General features: G+C 35.2%; 1 long non-coding RNA gene across 1 annotated transcript; it reads left to right on the forward strand.

Annotated features, from left to right (window-relative positions):
• The first annotated feature begins 13,652 nt into the window (after nucleotides 1-13,652).
• Nucleotides 13,653-17,615, forward strand: LOC140165339 (uncharacterized). The gene is made up of 4 exons (XR_011860683.1): nucleotides 13,653-13,762; nucleotides 14,620-14,985; nucleotides 15,282-15,401; nucleotides 17,513-17,615. It is a non-coding gene; the product is annotated as an uncharacterized lncRNA (long non-coding RNA).
• The last annotated feature ends 738 nt before the right edge of the window (nucleotides 17,616-18,353 follow it).

Consider the following 18,353-nt stretch of genomic DNA (forward strand, 5'->3'; position numbering starts at 1 on the left):
ATGAATTGATGTGTCGTCCGAAAAGAACAAAAGAATTGTGAAAAACTTGATTTTTTGGCGAATGGGGTTCGGAATTTGTATGTACGGTATTTCAGAAATTGCTAGGGTATAATTGGAAGTGAATCTGAAAAAGTAGTGTGAAGGTGATAACCAGGTAGACCTGTAGCAGTGTCCAAAAATTCTGGATCAGTATGATTTGCAACTAACTTTCGCTATGAAATACCGCGTGAAATGGAAGCAAAAATATTTGTTTATTATGAACAATGATTGACTGTCATGATGCAGTCATGTCTACAGTAGAATTCATCTCGACCTTTGCAGGACTTAAACCCCATTAAAAGCTATTAAACCAAGATAACACTCATTGAAGCAGCTCAACTGATTAAATCAGATCTTCTCTGGTTGTGTACAAGTGTCTGTTTTCAATGTGCGACATCGCAATAAAGCTGGTATTACAGCTTCAGTTGGGTAACCGATTATAAAGGAAACGAAAGGAAACAATGGTATGTGTACCATTGTTCACGAAATGAGACAAAGACCTGCTTTTTGTTAACCAGCATTCTTCAAAATGAGCAACATAATGATTGTTGACTTAACACAGTTTGGAAATAATTTCTTCATATTTTTGGTGTTATCTGTCGTTTACATATCCTTCCTAAAACACAAAAGTGCGACCCTCTCCAAACATCTAAATTAGCTCAAAATTTAGGACATGTTACAAAACTTTATTTTCTAGAACCTATTTAGAATAATTTAAATGTAGCTTTTACCGTTTTTTGTGGCATCCTTCAGAAGTGAGCGGTCCGATACCAATATTTTCGGTCAAATCTCCATTCAATTAACACGGGGGAGTTGGCTAGCTATGCCTTGCCCTCACTCATATTTTACAAAAGTGCGACCATTTCTGAACATCTAACCTAGCTGTAATTTTAGGTCATGTTAGAGAAATATATTTGCTAGAAGTTTTGGAGAATAAATAAAATATTGGCTGGTTATTTTTCACACAGTGATGTTAACTAGGCAAGTGTCCATTCTCCCAACATACATCATTTGTTGAGGTCACACGTCAATGGTGAGAGCACTGTGTATTGTGTATAGGAAAACGGACAGTAACTGCAGTATGTAGGATTGGTGGCCCTTTTGGAATTAATGAGTTGTCACGATATTACACCTGGGACTGTAAATAATATTTAGCATGGTTTTAGATACATTTTGTACCCAGCGAAAAATAACATCGAACAATAGGGAGCATCTGTTATTAGTCTTCTTTATCAGTCTTTTTTTTAAAAACTTGCTGGTCACGGCTACCGCGTGACTCTAATCTCATTTTCTCTTCCAGGTTCTTCTCCATGCAGCAATGATGACTATACATGTGATCGAAACAGTTACGTAACCGCATGCTTCCCTCGACATATAAAATGTGATGCAGAGATCCATTGCCCAAACGCTGAAGACGAGGAGGATTGTGGTATGTTGAATGTAATACAATATATAAAATATATAATAATAATAATAACACTAATGCTGATAATAATAATAATAATAATAATAATAATAATAATAATAATAATAATAATAATAATAATAATAATAATAATATTATTAATAATAATAATAATAACATGGCCATGTTAACTCCATTTCATCAAGTAAGCCCACGACATTTTGGTCGAATATTTGAGCGTATTAGTGCAACGGGAAAATATATTGCTAGTTGTCTAATCAATCATCTTATTAAGGGGGTACTACACCCATTGATTTTTTTTTGCATTTTTTTGCATTTTGTGAAGAAATTACAAAAAAAAATTGGACAAAGTGGTATGCAAAATGAAGGGCAAATCTTCTCGTTTTGGTGGCATCGGTATCAATATAGCTTACATGCTTTTGAAGATAGAAGCCAAAAGGAGGTACATCACTGATGATTTAAATTCACTTCATTTTGGAAAGCTTACTATCAACGGATTTCGTTAAAATTTTGGATATGTGTTGCTAACACATTAGGGAAATAATGTTGATATGTAAAATGGGAATAAGTGGTCCCTGATTTCTTGTATGACTTCATGAACTTGGTGCTCCACAACTATCAAAAAACGAACCGGTTAAAATGCTTCTATTTTCAATGTCGAGCTATATTTTGTATTTTGAACTTGCAACACTATGTCACTGAAACTTAATTAAGCCATAGGTAACAGGTTACCACAACCACACTACAGCAATGTTGAAAAAGATTGTATTTTTTGTCACCTATACCACCATATTAGGTAGTTTTCCGTAAGCTTCATTTTTGTGATTTTGGTAACTATTTTATATTTATTTGCCCAATCCAACTCAACTAGGCAATCTAAATTGTACTCACCATTTACATCCCAAGGTATTTTAGTATATCCACCTCACACATTTCCATTATATATCCAGTAACAGACAAAATATCAAAATTAATGCCTCATTATGACATGTATGATATCACAGACTATCACATGTATTCCTAATTGATGCCTGAATTTGACCTGAACCAATTGACCTATAACCTGACCTTTAATGACCTTATAGCCTTTTTCAATCTCTTTTCCTAACAACATATTATAGAAGATACATACATGGTGTAATATTAAATTGTCTATGTGGAAGAGATTATTTAGACCTATTTAATTTATTCAGTGTTATAATCAGTGAGTATATTTCTATAGATAGTATAACAAAGGATTTAATGTATTCTATTCATGTATTCTACTTGGACATGTTCAATAGAATAAATTATGGTTTGTTATGAAACACACATCTCAGTTACCAGGATACAGTAAACAAAAAATATATAGGGCTAAAATGATTTTCTAAAATGGTTTAAAACCACTTTTTATGTAGAGATATTTTATAAGTTCAGGACATGAGATGATGAACATATTTATATACTTTATAAATTTGCAACAAAAAAACGAAGATGGGTACTGATGAAAATCGGGGTATTAAATCGCCTTAAGCCGAAGATATGTATAAAATAACTATTATGCGCATTGGAATTGTCGAAGTATGTTTTGAAGCATTTTCGTCGGCCGATTTTTATTCATTTTGTTATATTGTTATCATGACTATAAAAGACCTAAATACAACCACAGAATTAGAACATATGTGACGTGTCATGTCAAAACCAGACACTTTTGGGCAGGATCGTAAATGGAGAAATAGCCAAAAATCTGCCGGTGGGTGGGTTTTTCACAATTTTGGTTTGTCACGAATTTGTGATGTTATCAATGTTAAAAATATTGTCTGATAGTTTCAGACCGGAATATAACTGGCATCTTGTATTTTTTGAGACATTTTTTAAGTTAATTCCTACTCTCAACATTGTCAATATTATTTTTAAAGGCCGATATCTCAATTTCCAATTTTATAATACCATAACTTCCAAACTCAATATCTTCGCTTAGGAATGTCCGATTTCATTGGGGAAAACGTAGACTATGCCATAGTCGCTTTTTGATAAATAAAAATGTTATTAATCATGATGAACGCATTCAGTTGAACTCGAAATTATACTGATATTTAGTACATCAAAATACTAGTATAAAATGGTTATGAAAAAGTTTAGGCTATATAATTATATTTGTGACAGTCAAAGTAAAGTATAGGCCCTACGTAGGCTTATATTATTGAATGCAACATATCATAATGGCATAATTATAATGACACTTCAATACTGAACAATTCTAATTTTAGAATCTGCCAGTTTATTATCCGAAAAACTTGGGAAGCTAACAAACAGAGGGCGTACGGTGACTGAAAAGATCAGTTGTGAAAATCTATCAATTGTGCACTCATTAATTAAATCAGAGTTTTAAGCTTTTAAGCTTAAAACTCTAGTGCACCTAATTGGCAAGTGGACTACGGAGAAGTCTAGGGAAAACGTCGCTTTTATAATACCATAACTTCCAAACTCAATATCTTCGCTTATGAATGTCCGATTTCATTTGGGAAAACGTCGCTGTGGAGCAAAATATCTCTATATTTAAGATATGTAAAAACCAAAAAATTCATAACCTGCCCAAAAGTGTCTGGTTTTGACATGACACGTCACATATATTTATCATGATATTCATGTCCTACTGAATACATTGTTTAATTTAATTTATAGTGTATTAAATTTATTATATGCTTTTAATATCATTATTATAATAAAAACTATTTTGAGCCTTTTTTGACAAACACAGCTACAAATAAAAACATGCCTTCATCGTGATGTTCATATGTTACTGAACTCACATTAATACAGGGTGAGTTAAAAAAGTGCAACATAGCAAATAATCGATGTTTATGTAAGAACCAAGTCGAACTATCCCATTATTGAAAATGTCTATAAATGCCACACTCAATAGTCACATTCTGTGAAAAAAGTCGCATCTTCTGTTTAATATCATTTTGCTGCGAACAAAATTTCATTATTTGTCCACGAGGTACCATGTATTTTGAATGAGATCACACAATGCACGATAGAGGCAACAGCTCTGTAACTAACTTTAACTTAAATAAGGTTGATTTTTGCGATATTTTTTGTTCTGTTCAAACAATCTTTCTAACATTACTTAAAGTCCTTCATACCTCACTCGACTCAAACTCCAGGGTTTTTTTAAATCCTAATATGTCCAACTTCCTGGATATTTTGTAATTTACTCCACTTCAATTTGCGCGCATTTCATTTCGACATTTGTAATGTTTCTTCTCCTTAAACAAGACCAAGGGCAATAACACTTTGGGTGCTCCATTTTATTTCAATCCCAATGAGGTTAAGAAAATGGCAATTGTTCCAAATCTACCTTACCCAGACTGGGCTGACATTCAAATTTCAGATGTCTCTTGGACAAACATTAAAATTGGGTATCCCTATAAATATGCATCATAAAAACAAAACGGTAAATGCTAATTTTTTCACACAAGGTCACTAATGGATATATCATTTATAAAATGTTTTTAAACCTAAAAGGTTCAACTCGGTTCTTAAATAATAATGGATTCTTTTCTTTATTACACTGTTTTTGACTCACCCTGTATCATGATCATAAAAAACTTTTATTATAGCGTACCGACTTTACTTACTTTCTTCATGATAATCATATGTTTATGAATACGTAGCTACAATAAATGTATGTCACATTGATTTTGTTCTATTTTTATCATGATCATACGAAAATTATTCTAGCGTTCCGAATCAAATACAACCACAAAATAAGAACATGCCTTTATCATGAGATTCATGTTCTACCGAATACATTGCTACATTCTAAATCGATAAAAATGTTAATTTAATTTGCGCCTCCTTCAATTTGCGGCACCGGATTTGGCAAATATGTGACAAAGACCGTAGAAAATATATCACACAATGGTATTGTGGGGACCTGGAAAACCTGAAACCTGCATTATTGAGTTTCTGTTGTATATATCCTTATACTTTTTTGCATATGCGCGTATGTGCTAAAACTGGGTCGGTTACACTCGTATTTTGAATGTAAATATCTGACGGATGATGATAATGATGATATGGCTATTAATATAAATCTGCCCTTTTTTACTTGTTGCAACGCATTATGAAAGACATATTCCGTTATAAATAGTACATCAATGATCATGGTTGCAAGACCTTCCCTTTTCTTTTATTGTCTACGTGTTACAACCTAGTAATATAATAATTCGGAACTAATAAATACTACCTGCTTCTAAGATTGATTCACGCATCAAGTAATGTGATTACCTTTAAGGGGGTACTACACCCCTGCCCAATTTTGTGCCTATTTTTGCATTTTTCTCAAAAATTATAGCGCATTGGTGACAAGTAAGATATGTATATTATAGGGGGCAAGGACGACAACTGCTGCACTGACAATTTGGCAACTCAAGGCAAGTAGTTATTGATTTATTGATCAAATATTGGTTTCCCTCATTTTTGACTGTAACTCCACAACTGTTGTCTGTGCTGAAATAAAAATTTCCAGTGCTGTAATTGTAGTCCTTGCCCTATAATATACATATCTTACTTGTCACCAATGCGCTATAATTTTTGAGAAAATGCAAAATAGGCACAAAATTGAAACAAATAGTACCCCTTAATTAATTCACGTTTTCAAAGTGCATACACTCAGTTAATATCGGGATTGGCTACTAAAATTACTGTACCATATTTGGAAGAAAAATAATCTGTTTTGTACAATATTACTTTCATACCTCATTATTTTAGTATTTGATGCATTTGGTGTATTTGGTAAGGCAATAATTCTACTTGATAAGGCAATGTATTTTCTAATATTTTTAATAACCCGTTTGATATTATTGTAACCGATTTGCAGCCAGATTTGTCTGATTAAAACAGCTATTCAATATGAAATTAACTCAAAGTATAATGATGACTCAATGTCAGGAAATGCATACTGCAACATCATGACGTGAATCGTAATACTTGTTTTAGTGTTCCATGTGGAGCTTGATCAGTGGACTTCGGTTGTATATATAAATGCGCATATATAAATGCGCACGTGACATCTACAAGTCGCCATACCGTATTAAACGATATAAGGTACCCGGATGTACATAAACTCCCCGTGCAAAAGTATAGGGAAAATGACAGGTCGCAAGGAAAATTGCTTTTGCAAAATAGTGGCATTGATTGCCAAGGGTAAAATAACTTGACCCGAAAGATAAACTCTTTATTAACGTTTTCCATCACGGAAAAAAATAATTAACTACGGAAAAGCTAGATATAGGTGATTTACAAACTTATATTTCATAATTTCCGTGCTAAATGGGCGTGCCAATTGGCCATATCTATGACGTAGTGCTGGTTTCATACTATCATGCTGCTTGCCGCCGACCGGCGTGACACACGCGCATTGTAGACAAACAGACACAATCAATACTTGTGAATGGCTGATAAGTCATGCCTATTGTCGCAACGGCATGAAAGTATGAAAGGGGACAAGGTCAGAACTGTGCAGGCGGCGGATGACATGATCGAGCCGGCAACTTGTGAAACCGCCCGGCCGTATGGCATTTTCCAATATAGAGGGTATCATTACTACGTCATTGGTGTGATTGCTCATGCATACAATTCCTCCACATAGGCTGTTTAGCTTATTCATGAAAGTGGCCTCTTGACATGATATAACAGTAACCTTTATGTCATTAGTGAGGCCCACTTACAATGTTCAACACAATGTGAACAATGCTATAACTTGGAGGACAAACAAACGAACACCGCCAAATTCGACTGACGTGTGTACAACGTGGGAAGCTATGGGGAAATTGAAGACTCGCTCTCTGATCATGCATGTGTTTATGGTTCGGTTAGCGGTTACTTAGCAACTCTCGTTCCGCTTGGGTTTATTGCGTACACTCTATAGTCGGTTAATTTTGTGGGGTTCATTATCGAACCCCAACGGTTTTAGCTTGTATTTATATCATTTATCAACATAGGCCTATTTCTTTGTGATATTTCAAGCGTTTTAAAATTTCAAAATAATCCCATTCAATTACACGGTTGACGATGAAAATTTACTGAATTTAGAGAATGCAATGCGGCCACCACCTGGAACTGTGGTCGCAATTTCAGTGATTGACAGTGAGGTAACACGAACATGGCACTGGCCATCTGGTCACGTGCGCATTTATATATGCGCATTTATATATACAACCGAAGTCCACTGTTGATCCTCGATTCAGTATTTCATGTTTACATGTAGTATAAATAAGCCTTTAATAACTTGATAGCATTCTAAAGATTTTCCATAGGCTTACATTTTTGCATTACTGGATTATGTTCATATCTTTTTTACATTAGTAACATATTTAGCTTATTAAAACACAAAATAATTAACTTATTAAAACACAAAAGATTGAACTTATTAAAAACGCTTATTAAAAGACACGTTAATTCTCTCGTAAGATTCAACAGTAAGATACTCGTATTAATGTAGTACGGATATTATTATATACCATAGAATTTCATCTACAAGCATATATGCCCTATGAGGGTTTTTTGACGAAAGAAACGAATGGCAGGTACTCTCCACAAAAACATTATTTTGAGTTTGGCCTACTATGTTACTGATACAGGCGGTTGTATAAACATATATTATTGTAATGTTTCGTCATTCGTCTCTTTCGTAAAAAACACACCTTATGTAGAGGCATATTTGCCTGTAGATGATTTCTAGGGTATTATTTTTAAATAAATTCCTTTTTTAGAAAGCAAAATTACGCTACGCTACTCAAATTTGGTACACTCACGGGAGCGCTTTCATCGGGTCAACCGGCGTCTTCAGCCGATGTTATTGCTCTGAAGATTTGTTGTTGCTAGTGATGTTGTTGAGATACCTCCAATGAGTAGCGTAGATGCTTAAGGTTGTTTTTTTATTAACGTTTACCGCTATGTATGAAAATACATCATTATACATTTGTTTTTGTTTTGTTTTTTTACTTTTAGCAAAAACACATTTGGATTAACAATTGCCTTTTGAATGCAATAGACATAATTATTTTCAATTGTCAACTCAAATATGCCTTTATTTAAAATATATATACAGATGCGTATACCATTAGTCAATATACATTATTGTCATCCTTTTTGATAATATTATTCAATTCAATCGTTGAATGGGTTTTGGTTTTATCAGAATAAAATAATGGGCATTTTGTTCCTTTCCAATACATACAAATGAGACTTAACTCCTCGAGCCAGCTTACTAATGCGGCCCATTAATATACATGTATTTAGTATTCGTTTTGTAGCCCTCAAACATATCAATGAAAAACGTCAATTATTTGTCCTTTAATTTTAATAGATTTTTGCGGTTATTCCACAATCGGTAACATGACTACAACTATTACATCACCGCTTTACCCTCGTGACTTCCCTCGACCAATCACATGTACGTGGATATTGATTAGTTCTCCAGAAACCCGGATTAGTCTTCAGGTGTTTAATTTGCAACTACTGGGAGATGATCGCCTGACGGTTGGTAATGGGGATAACCCGAATGATGTCAATTCGGTGATACTCTCTAGGAAAGATATTGCGATGCCTCCATTTATAGTCTCATCCGGAAGTAGTGTATGGTTGACCTTTGACACGGATGGGAACGTAGCAAAGAAGAGTGTTTTTAAACTTGAGGTAGACGAGTTCAATCTCACAGGTAAATATGCAAGATATATATTTTGTTATATTTCTTTAGTGAGAGCGTTAGTGTTATTTCATATAAACTATAAAAAGGTACAAATTCAACATCAGGGCCCGATAAAAAAAAGAACGGCGGCAAATGGGAGTTGATTATCATGATACACATGTTTTGAGTTTCTAATTAAAGCCAAAACACTAAACAGTAAATTCTGTAAGATAACCATGAAACCATTAACTTTTTTTGTAAAAAAGATTCGTGTGTAGACGGTTCATCATGGTGTGTAGATACGATTGATTGCATAGATACGTCAGCTGTTTGTGATGGAACACCTCATTGTCCGCTTTTTAATGACGAAATTGGCTGTGGTAAGGACGCTGTTTACTGCACAATAATATAAAATTGTCCTCTTGTGTTCATTTCTTTATTTCTTTGTTTTGTTATTATCTTTTTGTTTTGTTTTTATCTGTTTTTCTTTCTTCCTTTCTTTATTTCCTTTCTTCTTTCTTTCTTTCTTTCTTTTTTGTTTCTTTCTTTGTTTCTTTCTTTTTTCTTTCTTTCTTTCTTTCCTTCTTTCTTTCTTTCTTTCTTTCTTTCTTTCCTTCTTTCTTTCTTTCTTCTTTCTTTCTTTCTTTCTTTCCTTCTTTCTTTCTTTCTTTCTTTCTTTCTTTCTTTTTCTTTCTTTTTTCTTTCTTTCTTTTTTCTTTTTTTTTTTTTTTTTTTCTTTTTTCTTTCTTTCGTTCTTTCTTTCTTTCTTTCCAGATAAATCCCGAGGTAAAATATCCATTCCACGCACAGATCACAATATCGCATTGTAATAATACAGCTACATATTATATAATTTTACCCACAATTTTCCATCTAGTCATACAATGGAAATCTTCCTAGAGTAAGAGCTAATTATAGTTTTTATAAGAAATCTTTTATTATTACTTTAATAAGTAATAAAATGAATGTCTGTGTACTGACCAATAATGCAATATTTACTTTATACAGGTGCGTGCTTAAACGACCAATTTTTATGTTCTACTGGGATATGCATAGACAAGCTCTTACTTTGTAATGGCATCAATGATTGTAGGAATTGGATGGATGAAGCAGGATGCGGTAGGTGTTTTTAATTTATATAAAGTCATTCAAAAAACAAAACAAAAAAACCGAAATAAAAAACCCGCGGTGATTTATAGTACGCTACGCACAGGCACAACGCCTGATCCACAAGCCTCAGCACACGTTACAGGTTGTCGCTGACTACTACGGCCCCACAACATTCCATAAACCTTTTAACAATAACACAGGGACTTAGCAGCTTCAAGAGCGCACATCCTAGACATCCCACAAATGAGCATAGCAACCAGGATCAGCTCCCCGAGTTTCGTACGGGTTACAACGAGACAATTAGTTCCTTGTCCAGCGGAATTTCAAGCTAACTGCTTTATATCTGTTTCATTTACCTGAAAATAGTTTATTAGTCAAACACATTTTTTTTAAATTTCAGATCAACTTATTGTTTTTATTCTATTTTATTTTAGTTCCTTGTGGAGATTCAATCATCAACCTATCCGGAAACATTTCAACTACAATTCACGTTCCCTGGTTTCCTGAGCACCATATCAGCCCAATCAGTTGTGTTTGGTTTATCAATGCGGAGGATCACCATAGGATACGTGTAGTAATCCTAGACATTGTAATGTGGCCTGGAGATGAGTTTACCATTGGTGAAGGGAGAGACCCTGCCGACGAATCATCTATAATAATATTCAGAAGAGACCCCATAACGCCATCAGAGCTTCTTTCTCAAGGAAACACAATGTATATTTTGTTTAAAGTCAGCGCTGTAGATCCGGTGACTTTAGCAAGTGGATTTTCTGCCCAAGTATTTCGATACACTCCGACAAGTAAGTGGATTTTAAATTCAAACACAAATACAAGTTTCAAAGCTAAATTCAATCTGAGTGTCGACAAATGGTAAAAGTTGGGATAAGCAATTAAGATTAATAAGTCTAAGGCTCTTCACTTTGGCTTACCAAATTACGAGAGCATAAAATTGTGGATACGATAGACCCGTACTGAAAACCTTTATTTTGAAGATATTGAAATACTTATGTCCAGTGTTTTGTATAACTATGCTATGCAGGTCCGAGATATCTAAGAGTTTCCAACTAAAGGTTATGAACGCAAGTTTATTAATATTTCAAAATAAAGCCTTTGGGCTTATTTCATTGTAGTCTCAAGAATGTTTGCTTCAGTATTCACCCATTCTTTTTATTTTAGAGACACCAATGCGCACTATAATTATTAAATTACTCCTTCATTGTCCTTCACATTTGCGAGGAAGAGTATTTTATCAATCTCAATGAAAGCGATTTACAGTTGGCGTTCAAAGGGTGCCAATAATTTATGGTCAGCGTGCACTTGCAAGCTTTGACATGATCAAATTATGTTGCCCAATTTGGCAAAACTCTTTTCCAATGTTAATTTTTTAATCAAACAATTATTTACTCAACCGGACATTCCGAGTGAAAAGCATATAGTGCTTATTAAATTAAGAAATCGTCAGTCTTTTATGTAATGGTGATGGGTCAACACTTTTTTATTGTGAGCATTTTTTGTATCCTTCAAGTGGTTCTCCATCTGATTTTTAAGTAAATGAAAATCTCAGTATTCTGATACTGGTTGCTCTATACGATTCAGAACCGTTTGGTGCGATACATTGTTCAGTATTATTTATATTCCCTTCATTTCATTCTTTTAATCTAGCGTTGGAAGTTAGAAGTACCGAACTGGACAACCGCAAACCATTTAATTCAATTCAATTTTATTAACTATTCCCATATTAAAAACAATACATCAAAACGACAAACAATTTAAACCTTACGGGGGAGTAGGCTGGAAAGCCAATAAGGCCTAATGAATAGCCTATCCCTGAAAACATATTACAGTAAATAATAAAAGAACTAACGTTACACTGCCAATCAATAACAGAGAATTTTTTTTAAATAAGACACAGTAAGGACTGGGTCAAAGGTCGGGGATACTAGTGAGATTGTATGTAGGTATGTCTTACTATTTGAATGTAACTATTCAAATAATTATGTCAAATTTGTTTTTGGTAATTATGCATTAAATACAGAATTATTTTTCAAGAGCTATTGTAAATAAAGGAATGAAATTGGGATGAAATCGATACAACACATACAAGTTTAAGACAAGAAATAACTACTAACATTGATGATTTTGACTTTATCAAATTTAGTTTGTTCCGGTGAAGAATTCCAATGTCATAGTGGTTTGCAGTGTTTGGATATTTTTCAACAATGTGATGGTATCCCCCAGTGTTATGACCGGTCTGATGAAATGGGCTGCAGTAAGTACAGTCTATCCACATAGAAGTACAAACCAAATCTGTGGCATCGGGGGTCGATGCTTTGCGTCACGCGCGAACGCGACGCGACGCCTAAAGAGCATGGTGCGCTCGGCAAGCACAAATCGCGCAGCAGTTGGCGTGCCAAAGAAGCATTGCACTGAAATAATTATTCTCATACCTCCAGTTTCAGAGGTCTGTTTGCTTTGTACTTCTATGTGGACAGCACAGAATTAAAACCAGAGAACCAGGACTCGACCGCCATCTTCGGTATCCCTCAGAATGCGCTCGAGGCATTCGTTGTCATGCAAGCGCGACATGGATGATGAGCGCATTTGAGAGACGCACTTGATGCGACCTGCACGCGAGTACCAACCCAGACAAACAAGTCTATGAGTACCAAGACGCTTCAGATGAGACGCAGAATTGTTTTCGTTCGTCTCCGCGCACTGTCGGCAAGGACCCGAATACCCCCAATTTTCTCCCCATAGCTGACGGCGCGATTGTACGTGGCGGTATAGGGAGTCCCGGTTCTCCTTCTCTAATTCTGTGGTGGACAGACTATATACCTCATTTAATAACGCCAGCGTCCGAGGACGTTATTGCGACTACATTCGATCTCGTAGACCACATCACTGTCTTTTTAGGGTGTTAAGTGGTTTCAAGCCAACGAATATTTCTTGTTTACGACATTTTCAAGATTTTCTGACATATGAAGAAAGGAAGGCTTTTGTTTCTTTACCTTGTGTGGTGTTGTTCCGCTCTCCTTTGGTATCTACCGTTTCGCCTTTACCATTCACCTATTGTTTTGCCTTTTTCAAACGCCCACTTTGGATAACCACGACTGCATGGTGACTGCCTTTTGATTCGACTTTCTTCCTATGGAAATACCAATGCGTTTATTGCCTTCCTTGACCAATTTCCTATAAGATCAATGTATTAATTAATATTAATATCTCTAATTACATGGTTAACGTCACCAATATCTTAAAGAAACCTCATACTATTAATTCAGGCACCCAAAATAAATTATTTGTATGGTAAAAACTAAAAAACATAAGGCATGTGGTTAATTCGGAATAAAATTACTACTTAAGAAACGAATTTATTTTAGATAATTGCAGTGCCTACCAGATGTCTTGCCGAGATAATGCCTGTATAGATCCTCTAGCAGATGTTTGTCAAATTAAGCCAATGGGTGCGCCTGAAAAATGCACTGACTTCTACAACAGTATTAATTGTGGTGAGTATCAAATAGTTTTTTTTTTCATAAAACAGCAAATATATAATTAGAACAACCTATATAAATATAAGATCATGACTAGTCAGTCGAGAGAAAATGTGTGATTTACTGTGAAATGAACATTTAAAAAACAGATCATTTGTAAGATGCAGTGATAAAACTTGTCTTTTAATTAGCCAGTAGAACGTGTAGTTCAACATGTCATTTTAAAACATATCAGGTTAACAGTGTACTTCGGTTATTTATATAAATGCGCTTTTATAAATGCGCACGTGACCATTTCCGCGCTGCCATAACAGATAGACAGTAAGTCTCGAAGTGACCTTCTTCATAGCGAGTGGTCTTTCTATACATTTGAATGCAAAGGCGGAACAACATGTGACTGCTGTGCAGCAAAATTGTCTATTTTGTTCAACTTTGTGATTATATTGCAAACGTTTCCGTAATTGAAATTTTTTTTCCGTCTAAGCTTTCACTAACAATTAATTTTGACAACCAAAACCTAAGTGATGTTGACTTACGTTGGTACTGTCATAATACTGGATTCATAAACTATCACATAGTGCAATCTATGTTCCACCAAGTCGACACTCGTTAAAGCGCAAAAGCAATTTGTGTGTAAATCAAGACCATCCAAAACAGCTTTCTTACAGTAAAGAATAGGAGGTCATCTGGGGTCACATACAGTAGTGTACATTGTACATGTGCCTGCTGTCACAATTTCACACACACAATTTGATCCCTTATTGTTTAGGTAATTTGATTCTCTTTCAAATGAATGAACTTTCAGCTAAAAATATTGAACTTTAATTATGTCGATAGCTTATTTAACGCATATAGTCTGTCTTCCTATTTAGCACCATGTGGAGATTCTCACATCAGTTTAACCACATCAATTCCAACTACCAATCTAACTCTGAGTCAGAATCTACTTTTGGGTGGTGGAAATGTCGCTCATCTTACAAACTGTCTTTGGCTAATATCATCCGAACCAGGAACACGCATTCACTTCCAACCATTAGTCGCCGACGTTGGCGGCACACTTGCGTTTTTTTGTAACGGACATATTTTTAATGTAGATGACTGTATAGGAAGAATTTACGGTGCAGTTTCTATTTTGTCATTAGCATCGAGAGAGAATAAAATGATGATACTGTCATTACGGGGGTTTAATGTTATTGGTAATGCTCTTTCGCTCCGCTTTCGTCAATACTCCGCTTCAGGTATGTACTATGTAATTCAATAATTATATTTAATAATGTAAAACCGTAGAAATTAGAATGACAGCTCGTCTCTATTGGTAGACATTTTTAAACCAGTACTCTGGCTCGCATTTTTAACATTTTAGTAAATATTTTGTTATAAATCACGAGATTTTTTCTTGTATACGAGCGTGCATTATTTTGTATAATTTCACCAACAGCAAGTGCAACGCATTTATTAACCTATAATTATTGAACTCCTGATAAATATATTCAATAACATCTTAGAAACATTTGTATTGTATTTTGGCATTTAGATTATGTTGTTTGTAATGGAACCGATGTACTCTGTAAATCTGGACTGCAATGTATCCCCAAGACATCAGTATGCGATGGGTGGATGGATTGCGATGACACATCGGATGAAATTGGATGCAGTAAGCATTAGATTCTAATAAGACTAGTTAAGTTGAGTTGAGTTAAACTGAAAACAATTACACAGGTTCGATTAAAAACCTCATTCCTAAGGTTTTAGTATCAGTGGAAAGGCCACATATTTTCATAGACCCTATAAGATTTACAGCTGAAAAGGTTTTATTGCGGATTTTGGAATCCAGGAAGTGTCAAAAATGGGCTATTTTAATAAACCCATTTTCTTTTCACACAGTTTTCTATGGGGCCTTCAAATGCACATTGTTGAATCTCATCATCACCACCATCAACATCTTCATCCTTCGGCTGTGCCAGAGCAAGGAGAACCACAAAATTTCTCCGCGCACAGCATTCTTTGGCAAATGCGGCTCTCTGTTATGCTGGAATACCTTCATCATATCCTAGCACACGTTGAATGTAGGTTACATAGGAGGTGTGTGGACGTCGCGGTCGTTGTTTGCCATGAGTTGGTATGTACTAGCATATCTTCTGGCAGGCAACGAGCAAAATCCAAGTCAGTTAACGTTTTCGCTGGACAACGACTGGAGCGACGAGGATATGCTATTGCTACAACTCACCATCAAGATTACAGGTGATGGAGCCAGAACATCATCAGGTGGAGACAGCGAAAGGATCGGGCGATGTTACCATCTACAATTACCGCAATTTTTGAGTTGTTGTAAAGCGTGCTTATGGCGTTGATTACAGCTTCTGGTATTCCATAAAATGTCGCAGTACTAAGAACATAAGCATAAGACAAATCCTTGTGTCACCCAAGGACAAGACAGATAAGGACATTACAGGTCCGGTATATTGCATACCGTACCATATATTGGTGAAACTGAACGCTCTTTGAAAAAAGGAGGTATAGTAGTACAGCATCTCAAACTACATTCACATCGAGTCTTCTGGACATTTCGTGGACTCGTCAAATACTCAACAGGAACAGCAGGTGGTTCCAACGTGGAGTCAAAGAAGCGGTTCACATCAAAGCCAACCAACCATCTCTTAACAAAGACGGGCCGGTTCAAACTTTCAGGAGTCTACGAGTCTGTTATCAGGTCAAAGGTCAAAAAGATCACGACCTGATACAGTCACTCACTCGTTGATGAGAGATGGAGTACCATCTGAAAATTCAGAAGTAGAAATTACTTTCTTGTATTTGGATCAAAAGTTTAAATCAAAAACATAAGCTTTCTGGTGGTGGCCTCCTGTGGATATCTGCTGGGCACAACTTCTCCCTTGACGAAATCCAGCCTGGTTGTTCACTACGATGTGGTCTACATGATCTCGGATTCTATTTAGCAGGATCTTTGGCTATAATTGATAGGAAGGATATTCCCCGGTACTTGGTCATGAGATCAAGGTCTCTTGGGTAGACATGGTATATAGAGGAACAAGCACGCTTTCGGTCCATTGCCTGTGTGGTGTTAGAGTAGTATACTCTCCGGTGCAAAAGCCATGGACTATATCCACCATTAGAGTCTCGCCATTTCGGAGTGCTTCCACGGTTGTTCGATGTATATAGAATTGGCTTCATTATTAAGAAAATGCAAACTATTATAGATGGCACTATTTATCATAAATCATATTTCTTAATTTGCAAGGGGTAGGTAATCAATACTGCCATTTAAACAGATGGAATAGGTGAAACAAGCAACAAAGAAATTTTATAAACATATTTCATCAACAACAAAAAAAGGAATTGTTTTTATTAAAAGCCTGAAAGAGTAATTTCCAGTATCTAAATAGCGCCACCAATCTTGTCATAAATAGATACATTTTATGACAAGATGGTGGCGCTATTTAGATACTGGAAATTTTCAACTTTAATTTCCCCTTATTTACAACATTATTCACTTTCACAGCATTTTTAAAGCTGTGAAAGTGAATAATGTTGTAAATAAGGGGAAATTAAAGTTGAAAATGACTCAAAAGCATACATTAATATGATACGGCTTTAAGCCGTTTAAGCCTAAAAATTGTGTTGTACATGATGTCATGTTTGAAAAACTAATAAATGATCACATCAAACAACCGTGCTTCAGATGTGATATCACATTGAAGACTAACATTTAATAAATACATAAGCATGTTTTTCTACCTTCAATTTCAGAGTCTTGTCCTGAAAATAAATTCTCCTGCGCTACGACAATAACATGTCTAAATAATTACATTGTGTGCGATGGCTGGCCGCATTGTTTGGATTATTCTGATGAAATGCGGTGTTGTAAGTATATAACCTCGAAGAATCGGTTATCTAAGACTATTTTAACAACGACAACATGCAGCAATCAGCACAGCATTGATAATTCAACTAGACTAAGCAATTTGTTATTGATTACAGCATTCAAGTGAGAAATTTTGAATTATATCGAAAAATTAAATTGCCGCAAAAATAAAAATGTCAAATATCCCAAATATATTACTTCAATGCATTTCTTATGATTTCTTTTGTCTTTTACACTTATTAGATCTGTGCAAAAGGTACAATTAGGTCATAAACTTTATTTGAAAATGTAATGTTGAAAATCGGATGGCAAATTAAATTATTAATTTATTCACCGCCATAAAACGCCCGGAAATAGCTATGTCGCTTCAAAATATCACAATTTTACGGGTTCTTGAACGGGCTTCGATAAATGCACCTCCACTTTGTTAATGTGTCCTAAAATATATTCTGCGATCTGCGTAATTTTTCCTTGATTATTTCCATTTCTGACCCACAGAGTTAAAAAGGTTGCCAGCCCTTGTGCTATAGCATAGGGTTTGTTGAATTTTCATTTTTGTACTGGAAGTCAAATCTGTGATGTATTTAGCAAATGCAGTGAGTTGCTGTATAATTTCGTCGCTCTTGCTAGGCCTCTACTGCAATTCCCGAAAGTTCCGGGATGTCAAATGAAGATCAAACGTAGTCACCGCATGCAGCGTGTTTCCACGGTTGTATGATGGCATGT

This window comes from Amphiura filiformis, chromosome 12 (assembly GCF_039555335.1).
Source record: "Amphiura filiformis chromosome 12, Afil_fr2py, whole genome shotgun sequence".
NCBI classification, from domain to species: domain Eukaryota; kingdom Metazoa; phylum Echinodermata; class Ophiuroidea; order Amphilepidida; family Amphiuridae; genus Amphiura; species Amphiura filiformis.